General features: G+C 43.9%; 1 protein-coding gene across 1 annotated transcript in view; it reads left to right on the top strand.

Annotated features, from left to right (window-relative positions):
• Positions 1–11,063, top strand: part of KLHL6 (kelch like family member 6) — a 67,270-nt gene extending 56,207 nt beyond the window's left edge. Inside the window, exon 8 of the transcript XR_003006231.1 lies at positions 10,791–11,063. The gene's annotated coding sequence lies outside the window, so the exon portion shown is untranslated. The remainder of the gene's footprint in view (positions 1–10,790) is intronic.
• Positions 11,064–11,765: the final 702 nt, after the last annotated feature.

The raw sequence follows: 11,765 nt of genomic DNA, 5'->3' as shown, positions 1-11,765 counted from the left end.
CATTGCTGGCCACTGTTGAATGACTGGCTCTTCTTGACAGCACACTTTCTACTTTTTAGACAGTGATTTGGGTCCATGTCCCTGTGACCCCACCCTCCTGGAACCTTCGTTTTCAGGATCCTTTTAATCCCTTCTATTTGGTTTTTGGATCAGCTTGGCATAGTTTTGACTCAAAGAACAGCGTCTGTTCTTCACTCTAAGAGATGGAGCTTTCATATGAGCTCACTGGAAATTCATTCTAATGCCCAAATTGGGGACACAGATTAAGAGATCCTGTTTCATGTGCTGTACTTAAAAGGCAGTAACAGGGGCTTCCCTGGTGGTGCAGTGGTTAAGAATACGCCTGCCAATGCAGGGGACGTGGGTTCGAGCCCTGGTCCGGAGACACCCCACATGCCGCGGAGCAGCTAAGCCCGTGTGCCACAACTACTGAAGTCCATGCGCCTAGAGCCCATGCTCCGCAACAAGAGAAGCCACCGCAATGAGAAGCCCGCGCACCGCAATGAAGAGTAGCCCCCGCTCGCCCCAACTAGAGAAAAAGCCCGCACGCAGCAACGAAGACCCAATGCAGCCAAAAAAAATAACAACAGCAACAACAGTGGTAACAACATAGTAACTGCATTACTTAATGTCCTTTATTTTCATCATATGATTTCAAATCTCTTTAGAGAGTTTTATTTCATGTCAGATGTGCCATTGTGTGCTTGTACTTCTCAGCAGTTTGGGAAGGTATTAACAGTTGATGGTGAATTTAACTTTCATAGAAAAGTTATGGTTAGAAGGAGCTACAGTTCAAAGCATATAAAAAGACTTGGAAAATGACAACTGAGATTTCTATTTATACTTAGACCATTGAGGATAAATATAAATGCGTGTTGGTGTTTGAAAAGCTCTGTGGCTTAGAGTTCAGCTCCTTGCTGTGAAAAGTGAGATGGGAAAATACGAAAATATTTGTGGGAATTTAGAACACATACCTCACTTACAAACACTGATAACCTTAATGAAGCTCTCAACTGAAACAATTTAATCTACTTCAATTCAGCAAACATTCCAGGAAATTTTTGTTTGGCAAAGCCTTGGGGACTCCAAAGAGCAAGACCAGTCCCCACCGTAGAAACACTCGATAAACAGGTAAACAGGCCACTTGGTCAATATTATAATTTTTCTTTTCATCAAGTTAGAGAAAATGAGACGTGTATGAAGTTATGAGGTTGCATCCAGGTCTTTATTGCCCTTCCAAGTGATCTCCTTGGGAAGCTGTGCTCTTTGGTCAATGATGTGGCCATTGTTTACATATTTGTTTTTCTTTGAGATCGCCTTCAGAAACCACTTCTGGGCTATAGGAGCTATCAGTCGTATTTCAAAGACAACTTCAGGAAAGGACTTTCAAAGAGGAAGTTCAATGACAGCATCATTGGCAATGCAGAGAGCCTCCCCTCAAGAAAGAGTGTTCTCTTTGTCCTGGTGGTCCTTTGATAAGAGCAACTGGCAAACTTTGAGCCCAGATTTTCAGCAGGTTAACCCTATGCCGGGAAACTGAGGATTTAGGATCTCTGTGTTATAAATCTGGTTCTCAATGCAAGGGTTCTCAATAACGGCATGGGTTGGCGGACAGAGACACCTACTAAGAAGATCCAGAGTTCTGCACTTGAAGCTGCTGGTCTGTTACTTTTAGGGACATAATGAATTTCAAGTCATTTTGGGGAAACTTTATATCATCAGGATTTAAGTCTCTAGGCAGTAGCCAGGGATGGAATCTCTTAAAATCTAACTTCCATTCTGAGATGAACAAACAAACAAACAAAAATCAAGTTTGCAGGAAGTTAACTCTCATAAGCCATACCACCAACAGGGGGACGAGGCAGGTCGGTGCCAGATGAGCCAGAGACAAAGGACCCTAGGACTCAGGCAGGGTGTGTAGGATGTCCTAGCACAGCAGACTGGATCTTGAGGCGGGTCCCATGAGTGGATAGAGTACCCCTGACTGGGAGGAAGAGGATGAGGTAGGAAGAGGAGAAAGTCAGGTTTAAGGACGCAGGTCTAGAAAATGATGTCAGGGACCCTGGAGTTTGTGAGCACGACTCCATTTTCAGGAAGTGTGAGGGGAGAATAAGGAACCAGGGGTTCCAGGCAAGTGGGTTCCAGGAGGAAGCCCACTTCTTAGAAGTGAGACAAAGTTAGAGCAGGACCAGCCGTCAGACCCATTTGTTGTGCGGCCTCTGAGCTGCTTGGCTGGGTCTCTTATCATTCTGGACCAAGAGAGAGTGAGGCCCAGAGGCTCTGATGAGGTGGAATCTGTTGGGGAGGTTAAGGGGCCCCAGTTGCCAAGGCTGATCTGAAATGGATGGGGAGCTAAGCTCACCCAAACATCAACAGATTAAATGTTCTCTTCTTAGCTTTCATCACATTCTGCATACACTGGCTTCAGGAAACACGCAGACACACAGAGCTCTTGAACTGAAAGAAACTGTGCTCTCAGAGAAATGCAAATATTTGCTTATAGCTATGAAAGTAGCTTTGCTATTTATAAAAGCCCTTGAGGTACTGCTGTTATTCACTTATCCTACTTGATTTTGAAAAAGAAAGTACTCAGTAAAATTTTCAAAGTGGGTAAACACCACTGGAATTTCTTATATAAAGTCCTAACTTGGGATTGCAAAATCCTTTTTTCCCTTAGTATCTGATCTGGGTGTTGTATGAGATCTTTTAATTTGAAGAGTCATCCTTCATGGAAATCCACAAATATCTCAAACATGGCTACTGTAAAACCAGTTCTGACAGGTCAGATTTTCATATTTATAGATAAAAATATCAACACTTAGTTAACCAAATCCTTTAAGCATTTTGGTTACATGAGGTTGTATTTTCTTTTTAAGTGATCAAACTAAAGATATTGTTTATAGGTAAAAATACAAATAAAGTTTTTATTTATTCAGTAAAATATGTATGGAGTTGATAAGTATATGTTGTGTACAATCACTGGCTGAATTTTTTTTTTTTTGCTTGTTTTGGTTGATATGAGTAAGTGGTATCCGAATAGAAATTAATTTAGGAGGGGAAATTTGAAACATTTCGGTTGATTCAAGGGGGTTTAGATAAACTCATAGGCTAAAATTAATCAGATTTGGTTTACAGAACGGCAAAAAACTAGACAGCTTTTCCTTCCCTAATGCCTCATCGCCACTCCGAGCCAGCATTTACCAATCCGTTTGCAAACTGTGACCCTCATCCTGCCTGTCCTGACACCTTCCTGCAGGAGGCCCCCCTCTAGGTTTTTGGTTTCTGGTCTGACTTGGCAGCCCTGCCTCCACCAATGTCACTGTGTTGTCCCTGAAGCCCTAACTGACCCGTGCTTCTCAAACCAGAGCACGTGGAACTGGGCATATGAGCCAGAGAGCTGTGACTCTCAAGCACTGGTAAACGTGTCATCATTTAGTTTGTTTTGGATTTCAATGCAAGGGTCCTATGCAATTGAAAAGGAAAACCTGAGGCTTTAAAGAAATGTGGGGTCACATGAATAGACCATTCCCCCTGTGCCTCCCTAGAGACAGAAGTTCTTGCTTCTCAGTCTTAGGGATTCTGGGCGGACAATCTTGGGAAACACAGCCCCATCTCACTGGTTGGAAGCGCTCTGGAGTTAATCCTGGACCGTAGATCAGAGAGCCGGTGCACTGGCTGAGAGTCAAAATGGGGTTTTGACCTTAACTTCACTGCTGAGCCCTCCAGTTTCCCTGCTGGATCTAAGTGGTAATCTGCTGCCAGGACAGCTCGGCCAGGGCCTGGCATCTGCCTGGCTTTCCCTGGCGCCTCTTCCTGCTCTTGGTGCTCTCTGCTGGTTTGTGGCTTCCCCTGGACCGGCCTCCTTCTCCCTGGAGATTTTGCCTTTATATAGGATCTCAGTCCCCATCGCCTCCTCCGGTGGGCTTATGCCTCATTTTCTCTTCCTGTATGCTGCCACAATGAAGATCCTTGGTGATGGGGGCTAATTTGGGTCCGGTCCCACCCACCCCCAAGCTGCCCAGTATCAGCCTGCCTGATGACCAGTCACTCTGGTTTTTACTTGCACATTCGTTTCTAACACCTGGGGATTTTCCTTTTCTTCTTGCATGCTCAGATGTCTCCTTTGTTATTCATTCCTGCATGCCACCCATGACCTTGACACCCACGCATGCCCCATCCCTGATCATCTGCCTGGGTTCCTTACCTGCTGCCTCTCCTGTGGTCTCCAAACATAGAAACCCCACTACCCTCTTTGTCTTGACCTCTAGCTACCCCAACACCATAGTGTCCCTAGGGCCTCTTGATTTCTCAAGTTTGGAGAAAGAGCAAAAGAGGATATAGGACTTCTTGGCTACAAATTCGTTAGGAAGGTTTCTCTGTAAGGAAACTTTCCTGCTCCCTTACTAAAACTAACCCAGTTCCTCCAAGTTTGGTGGTAGAGGGAGAAACTCCCAGTGGGGACAGATAGTTGTATCTTATAATCCCTACTCTTTCTCCTATAAAGGAAGAGTCCTGTACATGACTCTTTATCTAATTTCCCAAAGGACAGCACAGACCAGGCTGGAACAGTTAAGTGAGACTTTACTGATGACTTAGAGGTGAGATAGGGAAATAAGCACAGAAATAATGCGGTGGATAATGAAGATGACAGGATTCAGCTATTTCCGAGAAGCAGTGTTTGTCCTTAGAAGGGGGGTGTGTGCGTGCATACATGCTGTCAAAGGTAAACAAAGCTGGACATTGGTTAAAGTGGTGCAAACATTTTATTCAGTAACCACTGACTGTAGGGGAACGGGCTGAATCTTACTATGATCTGTGCAGAGGTGACTGGGTGATTTAAAGGGAGGGTGAGGGGTGGGGACTGGGAACCAGTGGGGGCTCAAGTAGAGTCAGGGAAGGGAGAAAGCAAAGTGTTGGTCGTTGTAAATGTGATTAAGGCAGCTGCCTCTGCTGGCTGGCAACCATGGAGTTAGATATTCTCTTCCCACAAAACTGGGAGACAGAGGCCCTGTCCTTTCTGATAATTACACTTCAAAAGAATGGCTTCAGGACCTTGAGAAAGACACTCCTGGGTTGTAGGCGATACATAGATATTTATCTAAAAGGGACAGAGGAAGGATTTACAATTGTAAGCCCTCTTTAGTAAATGCTCTGGGACTTCCCTGGTGGGTCCAGTGGGTAAGACGCCACGCTTCCAACGCAGGGGGTCCGGGTTCGATCCCTGGTCGGGGAACTAGATCCAGTGCAGCCAAAATAAATAGATAAATATTAAAAAAAAAAAAGTTAATGCTCTAAGAAAGGGAGGTCAGGGGCCTATTATTAGGTGTTGGCTAGAATGAATGGTAAATTCTTGTGAGAGCCTTGAGCTTTTCCTGACAGAAACTCAAAAGGAGAGCTGGGTCACCCCAGGATATGGCCTTAGGCTGCTGGCAGCCATGCAAGGGTTCGTCAAGTTTCTTAATGCAGGGGTTTGGATGGAGTGTTCATGCAAATAAGGCATGTGTCTCAGTGCTCCAGGTACAGTTGCTTTATGAAGCAGATACATTAAAGAAACAGGTGTACCCACCACTTGTACTGCTGCTGAGGATGTTTTAAAAGAGAACTGACCATTTTCTACAACCCGACATGTACCCTTCTTCTAGAATATTCTGAAGACAACTAAAGAGAAAAATAGGCTAAAACTTCTTTCAACCTATGTAGGCCCAAGCAGTGCTCTCAAACTATTTGGACTATGTCCCACAGTTTCAAAATGAAAACATTTTCTATCTTGTTATATTTTTTCTTAAAATTGCTGTTCACAGCCCACTAAATTAATTTCATCACCCGCCATGAGTCACAAGTCACAACCTATACTTGAAAAATACAAGGATGGAGGGTGCAGACCTGGGCAAAGACAGGGCAGGGGCGTGGGGAGAGGAGGGGCAAACCTTAGTTTAACACTTACAGTAGAAACCAGAGGGAAAAATTTGACTGCACAAAGAAACCTATGAGTCTGACCTTAGACAAACAGAATTTTTGTGGGTAAAATTCTATTCTTTCATAATTAAAATATAGTAATAGGAGCATCTAATGAGTAATTTCCCAGAAATATGGACAGAGCCGTAAATAGTTATAGAAGAGTGATAAAATTAGTCTAGGTAGAAATTCTGGAATTTTTAATTATCAAAGTGCATCCTAGTAGAATGTTGCATTGCCAGAAAAGGTCACTATAGAAACCCGGGGGAAAAACAATACATTAGACTTTGTTAGACTTTGTTCTGGCTGAGTCATAAGTAGACATTAGTGAAGGAAGTAATGGAGTGAGTCTTTGTGAAACAGTGCAACAAATATTGATTGAGTACTTAATATGCGCCAGGCAGGATTCTAGGTACCAGGGCTCCACATCCACGAACAAAACAAAAGTCCCTGCTCTCATGAGCTGACATTCTAGTAGAGACAGGCAACAACCAAACAAGTATATAATATAATGTCAAGCAGTAAAGATGCTTGAAAAGGAGTAAAGCAGGGTTCAGTATATGCAGGCTACTTTAAAGAGGGTGAGCAGATACCCTTTCTGATAAAGAGACAGTTAAGTAGAAACTTGAGTGAAGAGAGTATCTGGGGGAAGTATATTCCAGGTAGAGGGAATAGCCAAAGCAAAGGCCCTAAGGCAGGAGGCTCAGTTTACTCAGGAACAGTAAAAAGGTCTTGGTGGCTGGAGTGAATTCCGAGTGACGGTAAGGAGTCTCAAGGCCACTGTAAGAACTTTGCCTGCGGACTTCCCTAGTGGCACAGTGGTTAAGAGTCTGCCTGCCAATGCAGCGGTCGCGGGTTCGATCCGTGGTCCGGGAAGATCCCACTCTAGAGCCTGTGAGCCACAACTACTGAGCCGGTGTGCCACAACTACTGAAGCCCACGTGCCTAGAGCCTGTGCTCCGCAACAAGAGAAGCCACTGCAGTGAGAGAAGCCTGTTTACCACAACGAAGAGTAACCCCTGCTCTCTGCAACTAGAGAAAGCCCATGCGGAACAACGAAGACCTGATGCAGCCAAAATTTTTAAATAAATAAATTTTTTTTAAAAAGGAACTTTGCCTGTGATCAGAGGAAGATGACAGGGCATAAGGCAAGTTCAGAAATGATACAGATTCACAAATGTTACATAGTTTACAAATTCAAGTTGGCTACATTCACAGTGGCAATTAGTAGCTAGGGACTGCTGAAAGCAAGTTTTTCGTGAACCCAACAAACATTGAGCTTTCTCCAAAACCTTGGTTTTTCTGACCCTGCCCTGTGCATTCTCATCATGGTGGGATGGGGCTGACTCTCCCAACTGCCTGGTCACACGAGCCCCGGGGGATTTGGGGAAAGCCTCTCAAATAATTATCTATAATTCCCTGTATAAATGGAAACGGCAGCACTCAGGTTCATGGGCATCTGGTGAAAATGAGACCATCACTGGTGATATTGGTAGGTGGTACAAGGGGGATGAAAGCCAGAACTTTTAAAGGCAGTGATCTGTAGGAAGCCTAGATGCTTTTGTAAAACCTCTTATGAGTATCCGAAAATAATGTGGACTGAGATTCAGCACAATACAAAAAATATAAAAAAACAAAAAACTAATAAACATCCTTAGTGGTTAAGTGCAAACCAACAAACCATTTTAAAAACGTAGGTAAAATGTGTAGCAGTTCAGATGGGAACTAGAAATTAGGTGCCAGAAGTGTTATTTCTAGATGATTTTAGAGAATGTATCTTCCTAGAAGATGGCTGAAATTTTCAGTAGGAACCAAGGCTGGAGACATGGTGGGTTAGACTAGGCTGTAACATGGTCACCAACCTCCCTGCCTCCAAGGGAGGGTTGTAATAGGGGCCGTTTTTCTGCTGGTCTTTGTATCTAGGGCACCTTCCATAGAGCTGGGCACACAAATGAACACTCAAAGAATGTTGCTACTTCATCGCCTGCCAGGAATACTGTATAGGGCAGGGCTGGGCTGGGGAGTTCCTGAGAAGCTGCCACCCAACCATTACCACCACCATATTGATCGCTTCCTTGATACTTTATACATATCAGAATTTGAACGATAAAAACTATCTTTTCTTTGGACTGTGCAATGTTTTTTTTAAAATTGGCAACACTGGGGCCATATTCCTACATAACAACTGGTCACAACAGAGTAGGGGAAGTTCCTTTGAGAAAGGGGCTGTGCTTTTCAGTTTGCCAGACTCCACTGGCCTGATTGGCCCCCAAAGGCATTTGAGTTTGCAGCCTCTGACATACACTATCTTGTTTTATCTTTGCACCAACTCTATGAAGTAAACTGATGCTTTATGGATGAGAAAACTGAGGCTCACAGATGTTGAGTACTTTCCCAGCATCAGGGCTAGACACCTGTCTGTGGGTCTCCCCAGCTGATGCTGCTTCTGCTATGTCCACTACGGCTGCAGTGATGACATGGGACCCACGTAACTCCATGCTTCTAGGATTCGAGGATTTTAGATCATGCAAATCACAATTCTAGAGTCACTCTGAAAAATCTAGAAATAGGTATTACTAACTCACTGTGTGACCTGTGCGAGGACAGAGACCTTTGCCCAAAAGACGCAGCAGCGAGGGGTTGGAGATGACCTCTAAGTTGACTTCCAGCCCTAACAGACTCTCATGCAGAAGACGAGACTGCACTTTTAAAGGTTCCACATGGGGCCAAAAGATGACAAGAAGTTCCTTACTTACATCTTGGTGATGGGGCAGAGCCAAGGACTCCCAAGGGTTTATTTTCCTAAAAAAGAAAGGTCTGGTCTGAACTGCCAGCCCTATACCTCTAATCTGTGGCCAACCCCCGCACCACCACCAGTTCCCTACCAGGCCTCCTCTCTCAGACTGAGCTCTTAGGGGGTCTGTGGCCTGTTCTATCCCAAGGTCATTGAGGCTAAGACACTATTGACAATAAGACAAATCTTTATCTTAGGTGACTCCCAGCAAAGGAAAGATGGCACAATGCCTTAATGATAAGATTTCGTATTGTACGAATCAGTCACAACCAGCTTTCATTGCTTTGAAATTTCTTTTCTCTATCTTCAGAGATTGGGCCATGTGCCCACCCTTCACTTGCATTCCTTAGCATTGCATTGGTGGCCCTTTAGCGCATAGTCTCAGTGACAAAGTATATTATAGCATAATTTACTTAGGTGTCCTACAGCACTTGTTCTTGCTTCACAAGAAAATATGGGATTGTGGTCATTCTTCCTCTAATGAATATCTATTTTACTAACGTAAAATTTATGTACCACTGCTCTGTTTCCTTGCTTTTCTATACATGATAACTTTTTGTTTCAATGTCAAATCAAAGCTTTATCATGAAATCATTTATTAGAAAAGCCTTATGGAGGTAAAATTGGCATACAATAAACTGCATATATTTAAAGGGTACCATTTGATAAGTTTTCACATATGCATACGAAACCATCATCACAAACAAGATAATAAAACTACCCACCCTCAAAGTTTCTCCTGCCCCTTGGTAATCTCTGCCTCTCACCCATGCTATTCCTCCACCGCCTTGTACAGACAACCAATGACCTGCTTTCTGTCAGTATGGAGCAGTTTGCATTTTCTAGAACTTTATATAAACACAAACATACAGCATGTACTCTTTTTTTTGTCTGGCTTCCTTCACTCAACAGTTATTTTGGATTCATCATTGTTGTTGTATCGATACATTCATTCCTTTAAAAATAGCTTTATTGTGATGTCATTTACATGCCATAAAATTCACCTAAGTGTCGAATTCAATGATTTTAAGTATACTTACAGAGTTGTGCAAACTTCACCAAAATCTAATTGTAGAACACTTTCATCACCCCCAAAAGAAACCTTATGCCCATTTACAGTCACTGCCATTTCCACCCCAGCTCTAGACAACCGCTACTCTATTTTCTGCCTCTATAGGTTTGCCTATTCTTGACATTTCTTAAAAATGGAATAATACAATATGTGGTCTTTTTTCTGGCTTCTTTGACTTAGCATGTTTTCAAGGTCCCTATCCGTTGTAACATGTATCTATGTTTCATTCTTTTTAATGGCTGAAAAGTATTCTAATTTATGGAAACAGCATTTAGATTATTTCCACCTTTGGCTATTATGAATGATGCTGCTACAAACTTTTTTTTTTGTTTTTGTTTTTTTTTGCGGTACGCGGGCCTCTCACTGTTGTGGCCTCTCCCGTTGCGGAGCACAGGCTCCGGACACGCAGGCCCAGCGGCCACGGCTCACGGGCCCAGCCGCTCCGCGGCATGTGGGATCTTCCCGGACCGGGGCACGAACCCGCGTCCCCTGCATCAGCAGGCGGACTCTCAACCACTGCGCCACCAGGGAAGCCCTGCTACAAACATTTTTATACAAGTTTCTGGGCGAACATATATTTTCATTTCTCTTGGGTATAAACCTAGCAATGAAATTGCTGGGTCACATAGTAATACTATGCTTAACATTCTGAGAAACCTGCCAAACTATTTTCCAAAGTGACTGCACTGTTTTACATTCCCTATAGCAATGAACAAAGATTCCAGTTTCTCCACATCCTTGTCAACACTTGTTACTGTCTGTCTTTTTGATTATAGCCATTCTAGTGGGTGTGAAGTGGTATCTCATGGTTTTGATTTGCATCTCCCTAATGACTAGCGATGAACATCTTTTCACATGTTTATTGGCCACTCATATAACTCCTTTGAGGAAATGGCTCTTCAAATCCTTTGTCCATTTTTAAATTGAGTTAAGTCATAAATGGCATTGGGTTCTCTTCCTTTCTCTTAGATCACTCCCTCTGGGGAAGCCAACTGCCGTGTTTTGAGGACCCTCAAGCATCCTTGTTGGGGGCTTCCTGCCAACAGCCATGATGAACTGATCTGTCTTAGAAGTGGCCCTCCAGTACTCAAGGCTTCAGATGATCACAGCCCCACCCAACAGCTTTACTGGACTCTCAGGAGAGACCCTGAGCCAGAACGGCCTAGCTGAGCTGACCCCCAGAAACCGAGATAATACGGGAGTTCCCTGGTGGTCCAGTGGTTAAGGCTAGGCACTTTCACTGCCATGGCCTGGGTTTAATCCCTGGTGGAAGAAAGAAACTGAGATAATAAATGTTTGTTGTTTTAAGCTACTAAGGTTTGGGGAATTTGTTACACAGCGAAAGATTACTAATATATGGGGAATGGGTAAGAGGTGGAGGGTGGAGGCGAAAGTGGCTCTGGGAGGCGCCTCCCACCGCCCTCCTCCAGGTGTGACTGCGGGGCACCCGCAGTAAACCCTAGCCCTGCCTCCTGGATTCACTGGCCATGGGCTCTGTGGTACTAAAAGTCTTAGGTACTAAGTCTTAGGTTTATGGAGGTGGCAGCACTGAGGGGACCCCAGATTCTGGGTCTGGCAGGTCACAGGCACCTGAGTGAATGAGAGGCCCATTGCCTGGGGTAGGAGCAGGGGCTTTGGAGTCAGTCAGACCTGAGTGCAGTTTTGACTTTGCCTCTCTGTCACTGGCTGTGTGATCTTGGGTAAGCCGCTTAACCTCTCTGAGCATCAGTGTCCTTACCTCTAAAACAGGAATAATACTGCCTGTTTTGTAGGATTGTTATGAGGATTATCAAAAATGTATATAATTTACAATGCCTGGGAACTCAAAAATAGCACTTGCTCTATTTGTTGTTAATTGTAACACTAACTAGAGGGTCTCAGAACAACTTCATATATGCTGTTATTACTTAGTTTTGGAGGTAATCTGACTGCCATTGTTTTCAT

The sequence above is a fragment of the Neophocaena asiaeorientalis genome, unplaced genomic scaffold (assembly GCF_003031525.2).
Source record: "Neophocaena asiaeorientalis asiaeorientalis breed wild unplaced genomic scaffold, Neophocaena_asiaeorientalis_V1.1 scaffold225, whole genome shotgun sequence".
In the NCBI taxonomy this organism is placed as follows: Eukaryota; Metazoa; Chordata; class Mammalia; order Artiodactyla; family Phocoenidae; genus Neophocaena; species Neophocaena asiaeorientalis.
This window is presented reverse-complemented; position numbering and strand designations above follow the sequence as displayed.